The following is a 9809-nucleotide window of genomic DNA, read 5'->3' as shown; positions in this document are numbered from 1 at the left end:
ATCACCATTGTAACGGTTTGGGAGTACCATGAACCACACCCATATAAAATAGCGAACTTAATAAATATCATGTGTGTTTTCACATCCACACTGACCAATCCCCCATCCGTCTCCCTCTGCTCAGGCCTCCCTATTCCCTGAGACACAACAATATTGAAAGTAGGCTAGTTAACAGCCTTTCAATGGCCCCTAAGTGTTCAAGTAAAAGGAAGAGTTGCATGTCTCTCACTTGAAATCAGAAGTTAGAAACAATTGAGCTTAGTGAGGAACACACGTCGAAAGCTAAGACAGGCTGAAAACTAGGTAGGCCTCTTGCACCAAACAGTTAGTAAAGTTGTGAATGCAAAGGAAAAGTTCTCAAAGGAAATGAAACGTGCTACTCCAGTGAATACACAAATGTTAAAAAGCAAAACAGCCTTATTGCTGATATGGAGAAAGTTTGAGTGGTCTAGATCAAAGATTAAACCAGCTACAAGATTCCCTAAAACCAAAGCCTAATCCAGAGCAGGCTTTAGCACTCTTTAATACTGTAAAGGTTGAGAGAAGTGAGGAAGCTATAGGAGAAAAGCTGGAAGGGTCAGTTCATGAGGTTTAGGGAAAGAAGCAGTCTCCATAACATAAAAATGCAAGGTGACACAGCAAGTGCTGATGTAGAAGCTGCAGCAAATTATCCAGATCTGGCTAAGCTAAGTAATGAAGGTGGCTACACTAAACAACAGATTTCCAATGAGACGAAAAAGCCTTCTATTGGAAGGAAGTGCAATCAAGGACTATCATAGCTGAAAAGAAGTCAACACCTGGCTTTAAAGCTTCAAAGGACAGGCTCTTTTGTTAGGGGCTAATGCAGCTGGTGGCTTTAAATTGAATCCTCATTACCATCCTGAAGATCCTAAACCTTTAAGAATTAGCTAAATCTACTCTGCCTGTGCTCCAAACAAGGAACAAGGAAGCCTGGATTACAGTGCATTAATTTAACAGCATGGTTTACTGGATATTTTAAGCCCATCGTTGAGACCTGCTCAGGAGGGGAAAAAAAAAGATTACTTTCAAAATATTACTGTTCATTGACAATGTACCTGGCCACCAAGAGCTCTGATGGTGATGTATAACAAGATTGATGTTGTTGTCATGCCTGCTAACACAACATCCATTCTGCAACCCATAGATCAAGAAATAATTTCAACAGGCATTAAGGAGGGCACTTTTTGGGATGAGCACTGGGTGTCTTATGTACGAGATGAATCACTGGGTTCTACTCCTGAAGCCAAGACTACACTGTATGTTAACTAACTTGAAAATATTAAAAAAAAAGAAGTAATTTCAACTTTCAAGTGTTATTTCTTAAGAAATATATTCCATAAGACTATAGCTGCCATAGACAGCGATCCTTCTGGTGGATCCAGGCAAGATCATGATCTGAACTGAAATCAAGAGTCAGACGTTTAACTGAGTCACCCGGGTGCCCCACCTATAAATTATTTTTAATTAAGGTATGTACAAGTTGTTGTTTTTTTTTTAGAAATAATGCTATTGCACACTTAATATACTACAGTATAGTGTAAAAATAACTTTTATATGCACTAGGAAATCAAAAAAAATTCATGTGACTTGCTTTACTGTGGTATTTTCTTTATTGAAATGTTCTGGAAACAAACTTGCAATATCTCCAAGGTATGCCTGCATTCCGAAAGAAAACATTAAGTTCAGTGAAGTCACTACAGTCACCTAGCTGGTAGCAGAAAAGTCAGGATTAAAGCCCAATAGGTTTTCAGACACTTAATGCAATAATATTTTAATGGCACTCAGATTTCTGTGCTCTCTCTATATATATACATTCTTTCAGTGTTATTCCAACTGTTACGTTTTTATCTTCATCAGCCATTGTCTGATTTTTCTGATCTTGTCATCCTTGGTTCGTTTTTATCTTCATCAGCCATTGTCTGATTTTTCTGATCTTGTCATCCTTGGTTACTTGTTCTCCATTCAGTCTAAGGCACCTACTACAGTATCATTCACTGATCCTGTTATTGAAGGGCAAGGTTACAGTGAACTTTTAAGACATTTGCTGGGGGGTTTGCCCAAAAGTACAGGGCAAAAGCAAAGACAACAGGAACAACAATGAGAACAAATTCTCAAAAAGAGGAAATTAAAAATGTTCTACTGCCACAGCAATAGGACTGGAGAAAAGTTGGTGTGGTGGGGGGCGAAAGGGGATTAAACCCTAGAGTGAAAACCAGAAAAATAAAAAAGCTGAAATGTTCAAATTTGGGAAAAAAACCAGTGAATTTTGAAGAAAAGGAGAAAAACATGCATATGATAAGAATTAATTTCCATATGTCTCTAAAGGAGCACCAGGAAAAGGAAGCAATTTGGCAAATGTATCTTTTGTGTTTAAACATCAATTTTGATTTGTGATAGATACTTGTCTTTCAAGTATTACATTTTCCATACCTGGAAAAGATTGGGAAAATAAATTAAGCTGTTTATGAACTAAATTCTATCTGACTTTTAACATAGAGAAGAATTTCAATAATAGTAAAGATCTGTGATAAAGGGAAAAAAAAAGAGGCACAGTGCTTAGTTTATTTTCTTGAAGGAGCAGTCTCTCGAAAATGTAATCAACTAGAATTTGGCATATTATAGATCACATTTAAATTGTCTTTAATAAAAAGGAGTAAATGACTTAGAATAAACTCTTAAACATGTACACACACACACAACACGAGGCTAATGACTAGAAAACAGACTTGCTTTTCTGAAGCTTGCAAAGAGAGAGGAGCTTCTCACCTTTCACCTGCAGCCTCCTCTCCCCAAAGACAGAGCTGCTATTGATTATAATCCACTGTCTGGTGCCTGAAAGCTAAAATCCAAGTAATTACTGCTGGTGGTTTAACAGTTCTGTTTGGGTGAAGGAATGGAGCTAGACTGAGATAATTATCCAACAACTTATTATCTTTTAGACTGCTGGTCAACCTGTACGTCTTTGAAACTAAGCATCTAAAGCTTTTAATTGCAGAGAAACTCTTGGGATAAAATATCAGCTACTGATATGTAGGCAAATTAGTTCATTTTTGTACATGTAAAAAGAATACCTGTATCCTTCCCTTCAATATCCTCCCCTCTCAAGTCACCCCAATTCCCAATGGCCATTGATACTATGAACTCACCTCCTTCTGGGGATAACTATGGCCATAAAGCTTGACTCATGAAAATATTAATGGACTTTGTATTTTCCCTTCATGCTTTTCTTCCAGTTTCTTTCTGCCTTTAGAAAGGGAAATCAAAGAATCTCCTAGTTCACCTCTTTTCTCACCCTTGTGAAACATCTGTCACTTGGGAAAGTAGATTCATTCACAAATTTATCATCAGGAAATAAAAATATTTGCTGAATCACAAAATATAAGATATGCCTACACAGTTCATAGTGAATTCCCCAGTCTTGGGGGCTATTTGCTTCAGGAATTGGCATTTTAGGATCTCTATTCTCAACAATTTGAACTCCTCCCTAAAGTCACCAATTTCACTGCTGACACACACTCATGTTCTTTGTGTATTACTCTTGTATTACAGTGAATTGCTCACAGGCTTTCAAAAAATTTGAAATAACATTGCATCTTCCTCTAGGTACTTTTTCATTTTTCTCCATTCTCTGTTTAAGCCCTCATTCCCCTTACCCATAACATCTTTTCACGTGTCCCCAAAACTTCCTCTTCAAATTCTCTGTAAGCTGATAGCTGTTTCCATAATTTTTGGAAAAAAATACATTCTTAAAGTCACCAAGAGCATCTTTATTGTAAGCTCAGTGGCTTTTTCTCCACACTAATTTGCCTTGAGCCATATTAGGTAAAGGAGGAAGTTTGTGAGTGGGTGCCAGGTTCTCCACGTGATACAAATACCATCTCTTTGTTTCCATCTTTTCTATCTGCAGGGCTCATTTTATTGTTGGCTTCCAGACTAACTGTTCTTAAAATACTTTTACGTATTGTCATTCTTTTGCTCCCATACTGTCAATAGCACTTCCTTCCCTGCCCCATAAATGCATCAGATCTAAACTCCCTTTGCTTGTCTCATATGGTCCTCCATCAGTTTGTACACAGAAGTCATTTGTTGGGAGCCAACTTTGAGGAAGATTAACCTGGCAGTTTGTATGCTCCAGCTGTTCCCCATGAAGAATGAGCTTATATAGGATATAAGAAGGGAAGTAATATCCTTTATTTGCTTTCAATTGTATTCATATTTAATCTCAAATCTCAGGTTATAACACAGTAGAACTTTAATCCTTACAAAAGAAAATAAATTGTTTGGAGGGGGGAAAAGGCTTGTGAAAGCTGAGGGGCTCATAATCTCATTCTGGTGAGATTATTTATTAGTTTTCCCCAGTTGCTTTATTTTTAGGAATGCACTGATGGCTATTGATGATCAGATGCAAAACTCGAAACTACTTATACATAAGTCTACGATCATCACATAGAATGTAGGGAAATGGCTACCATTATGAACTCAATTTATTTGTTAATACTTCATTAGTTTCATGTTAATATTTCTTTCTTGAAGCTTAACCCACAGAGAATTTCATTACCACTACTATTCAGGTGTCAAATCTCTTTCTAAAACAAAACAAAGGAGAATCTTTTATAAAAGTGGATCTTTAGTTTTGCAGACAAAAGAAACTGTGAAAAAGAAGATTAAATCTTCATCAGTTTAACTCACAAAGCAGATGCATAGGGAAATAGCATTATTCACCATTTAAATTGCCTAATTAGTCTTGGGAGGTTTTTTTTTTTTTTTTTTTTTTTTTTTTTAGTCGGTCCAAGGTAAAGGAATTCTACATCCAGTTATAATAATGCTAAATTTCTAAATAGTAGATTTAGGTAAATCTTCCATTGAAAGAAATAAATCACTTCTGTGCTGAGGAAACTCTATTAAGATACCATCTGAAAGATCTATGGAGCCCTGAAGTGGAATACATACATTTTTAAAAGGATAAACATAGGGGAAAATGTCTGTCATGCTTTACAGCGAATATATCCACCCACATGTTCAAGAGCTCCCTGATTTATTCTCAAGTAACAACCTTGACTCTTTAAACATTGTTTATGATGGTCAAATTGGAACATACACAGAGTTTGAATACAAGCTATCTGCCAGTAGACTTCCTTTTGAGAATAAAACATTCTTAAAGCATCATTTACTTTCACAAACAGCATATGCTCACCATGTGGCACCATTCTTGTTAACACCAAAGTAGCAATTTGAGCTTAACAGCTTATAATAATAATAGTATGTGATGTCAAGTCCTCAGAGTCTCAGATGTCAAAGGTGATCATGAACATAAATGCAAATTCCCAAAATCTGCTCTGCTGGGAGAAAAGAGTCTTGCCAAGGCCAAAGAATCCAGTAGAAATACAAATGCGTGGTCTCCGGCTTCTAATAAGCCCAGAAATTGTCTTTCCAATTTCTCTGCATCACCTTCATCTGGTTCTAATGCATATACATGTCTAGTGAATTAGTTCCCCTTGGGGGAAAATTTTGTTGTTTCAAGACCTTGAGATTTTCAATGAAGTGCCAATGATCTGATACAAATTGTTGAAAGTTTTATATTACAACTGTTCTCTTTTATACGAGCCGACTGTTTACTTTTCGAACACCTTCAAACCTTCTAGCATTTCAGAATAATGTTTAAAATATGGCACTATTAAGAAACTTCAAGATTACAGCTGTGAAAACAGACCAAGTCATTATAATCAGTGAGAAAGTCCCTTAACTGGGATTTCAGAATATGAAAGGAGCCCATGCACAGAATTGGCAAGGTAAAAACCAAAGAGAGAAAAGAGAGAAAGAAAGAGAGGAAAAAATCCATCAAGCAAAGAAAGGGGGTGTTTCCATTCTTGACAGCCCACTTGAAAAAATAAAAGTAATTCAGTATTTGAGTAGAAGACATTTTATGGGGGAGGGAGGTGTAGTTACTGCATTGGCTTGAATAATGACTCTATATATTACATCTCTTAGAGCACTTATTCTTTTTTTAATTTTAAATGGTTATTTACCTATCTGCTTTTTCTACTGACTGAACTCTTCAAGTGCCAGAACCATGTTGTATGTGTCCTACAAACTGAGACCTAGTTTATTACAGATATTCAATATTTTTGGTTAAATCAATGAATCAGACTATAAATAATATAGAAAACACATGTTTTGCTCAGGGTAAGATGCAGAGGCAGGAAAATGATGGGTGAAGAAAAAATTATTCCATATTAGCATTGTATTAATGGAAAGAAATGCTCAATATACATTAATATGGTATGGTAAGATGATCACAAAGAATAAGCAAATTATATAACATTTACTTAGGGAATCCTCATCTCTCAGACACAGGCTGTAGTCCAACAGTGTTTGTTTTTCCCTTGGGCACTGAACTACCTGGGTTGCAGGAATAGAGAAGACAGAAGGTAGAAGAGGATTCATGTGATTTGATTTTATAGAACAGTGCCCTGATAAGTAAGGATAATGAGACATTCAAAGGTCCTCCTGAAAGAGTATTTCAGATAAATCCAAATGGGGTAAAAGGGAGAAATTCCAAAAAGGGGCTCAGTGGACTGCTGGATTGAGGGAAGTGATATCCTATCTCAGCTGGGCCACAGGCACTGTGTCTCAAGTCTCTTTTCCTGTCTAAGATATCTATCAGAAATCTTCATTTCTCTCCTCAAGGTCTACAAACAATACCTACACTCTTACTTTCTCCCATCTCTTCTATCCTGAAACAGACTGTGAGATCATGACCTGACACAAAAACAAGAATTGGACACTTAACTGGCCAAGTCACCCAGGCGCTCCAATGCAAAGTTCTTTATCTCTACTTCTACACCAGCCTCTCCCTTCCTACCCACTGGACTCTAGCTTCCAGTTCCATTACTCTGCAGATACTGCTCTCACTAAGGTTGCCAATGAACTCTTAATTGCCAAATCTATAAACACCTTAGCTTTCACTGTACTGAAGGTTTCTGTTGCATTTGATACTGTTGATCCCTCCTTCAATCATTATATAAAACAGCTGAGAATAATAGGCTAGTTATGAGAATTAATGTAAGTAAAGTACTTAGCACAGCTTTTTGCACATTGTATGGGCTCTAAAAATTGTTTGCTAATCTTATCATATTACTGGATTTCTTTGTTGCCTTTGTGATTCTATGTTTCCTATTAAAGGCAGGTGTCTCTCACCCAATGAATGTCCTTATCATCCACACACTCTTACTGTATAATCTTACTGGTCTTATTTCAAACCTACTGTGTTAAGATTGTCACATCCATATCTCTAGCCCAGTGCTCTACTAAAGCTTTATATGTATATATCTAATTTCCTGATGCAGATTCCTATCTCAACTGGCAATGTGTTCTGTGGAGGTGGGTTCGAGGGGTAAAAATCACCCCCCAGTTGAGAACTGATGGTTAACTTATATATGGTTATTTGTTTCTCTCCTCAGGTGACTGAAACTTCTTGAAAACCAGCACAATGACTATTCATCCTTATGTGCCTTGGACACACTACAGAGTCCCACATATACTGAAGCCACACATTCAACTCCACCAGTCTCAATTTAGAACATCTTACTTTAATGAGAAATCATATGTATACCCCCCTCCCAAACAGTCCCTGTACAAACTATTAAATTTAGTCCTGATTTCTTTTACAAGGAAGCATTTGGAATATTTCAATAATGAGAAAAATACATGTTAAGTGGATGGTGACTACAATTTTGAGATAAGAGCATTCTGTCAAATTTAGAAATCAGATGAAACCTTTCTTCAGAAAAGGTTTGAATAATAATACACTCTATTAAAAGAATGATTTGCTGGATTTTTTTTTAATAACCCAAAGAAATAGGAACTTCTAAAAATTTCACAGCAACCTAAGTCTAAGATTTGAAAAAAATAATAAAGTGCTGGGGTTTCTATGTCTGAAGCCATCACATCTATGGCTCTATGTCAATTTATAATGGTAAATGTGCCACAGCAACAAATTTGTCATGGGAATTTTCACAGCAATAAATATCACAGTCTGGTGGCAGTAGATGGAGTTATGGATCACACCCTCACAAGTCTTAGGCCTAGTTTGGGGAATGTGACACATGTAATGCACATTAGCTGAGACTTTCAAATCTTTTCATGCTTCACAAACCACACCAGATTGGCTGAATTGCAGAATATATTCGCTGCCACACAGTAAATTGTCCCCTTAAGCCACACCCCAGCTGATTGCAGGAGACAAATAAGTAATATCAGACCTTCAAACCAATGTGATACACTGGGAATGAGGATCAATCTTAAAATCACTTTGATTAAAAAATTATAATGTTCTCCATTGGTCAAAGGCATGAAACTATATGGAATATGATTTACTAATAACACCATCAATTAAAAGGTAAGGTATTAGAACTTCCACATTCCAGAAATGGTTTATTATTGGCCTCAAACTTAAAATCTTTCTAATTGTGCCTCTTATGAAACACCTGTCTTGTGCTTCCTTTTCTTGACTCATCCTCCCCCAACTCCTTCCCACTCCCACCAGAAAAACAAACAAACAAACAAACAAACACCAACTTGGTCACCTTGTCTCTTTCATTTTACAAACTTTCTTTTCCTTCCTTTGATTTTTAATTTAGCAAATATCCTATATTCTACACAACAGGCCATACACCTCAGGTGGGCCCTAAAAAAGTCAATATCATCTTACCTTTAAGGAACTAATAATCTGTTATTAAAAAACACAGAGGGGCGCCTGGGTGGCGCAGTCGGTTAAGCGTCCGACTTCAGCCAGGTCACGATCTCGCGGTCCGTGAGTTCGAGCCCCGCGTCGGGCTCTGGGCTGATGGCTCGGAGCCTGGAGCCTGTTTCCGATTCTGTGTCTCCCTCTCTCTCTGCCCCTCCCCCGTTCATGCTCTGTCTCTCTCTGTCCCCAAAATAAATAAACGTTGAAAAAAAAAATTAAAAAAAATAAATAAATGGATAGCATACAATAAAAAAAAAAAAAAAAAACAACACAGAGGCACTTGAGTGGCTCAGTTGGTTAAGTGTCCAACTTTGGCTCAGGCCAAGATCTCATGGTTTGTGAGTTCAAGCCCCGAGTCAGGCTCTGTGCTGATAGCTTAGAGCCTGTTTTATATTCTGTGTCTCCCTCTCTCTCTGCCCCAGCCCTGCTCATGATCTGTCTCTTTCTGTTTCAAAAATAAATAAACATTAAAAAAAACCTACAAAATGATTTTAAAACCAGGTAGAATGTGAAAGTACCATAAGGGGGAAAATTAGGTGTCATAGAGGTGATATATTACAAGTAGAAATTGAGTTGGGATATGTTCAGGAAAACATCAAGGCAACTATTTTTTAACATACATGAAAGCATAAAATATAGCGTGTGTCTCACGGTAGGCATTCAACAAACATTTATCTTCTTTCCTCCTCTAGAGGTGCTATACGCTAAACTGTGTTCTCCTCAAATTTATACGGTGAAATTTTAATCCCCAACACCTCAAACCTGTAATGTATAGACAGGGTTTTGAAGAGATAATTTGGGTAAAGTGAGGTCATATGGATAGGTTCTACTCTAATATTATTGATGTCTTTATAAGAATAGACTAGGACACAGACACACAAAGGAAAGACCATGAAGACACAGGGATAAGATAACCATCTACAAGCAAAGAAGAGAAGACTTCAGAAGAAATCAACCTTGTCGACAGCTTGATCTTATACCATTATCCTCAAGAACTTTGAGAAATTAAATTTCTGCTGTTTAAGCCACCCAGTTTTTTTAC

The sequence above is a fragment of the Prionailurus viverrinus genome, chromosome C2 (assembly GCF_022837055.1).
Source record: "Prionailurus viverrinus isolate Anna chromosome C2, UM_Priviv_1.0, whole genome shotgun sequence".
Taxonomy (NCBI): domain Eukaryota; kingdom Metazoa; phylum Chordata; class Mammalia; order Carnivora; family Felidae; genus Prionailurus; species Prionailurus viverrinus.
The sequence above is the reverse complement of the archived record's forward strand: the minus strand, read 5'-3'. Positions refer to the sequence as shown.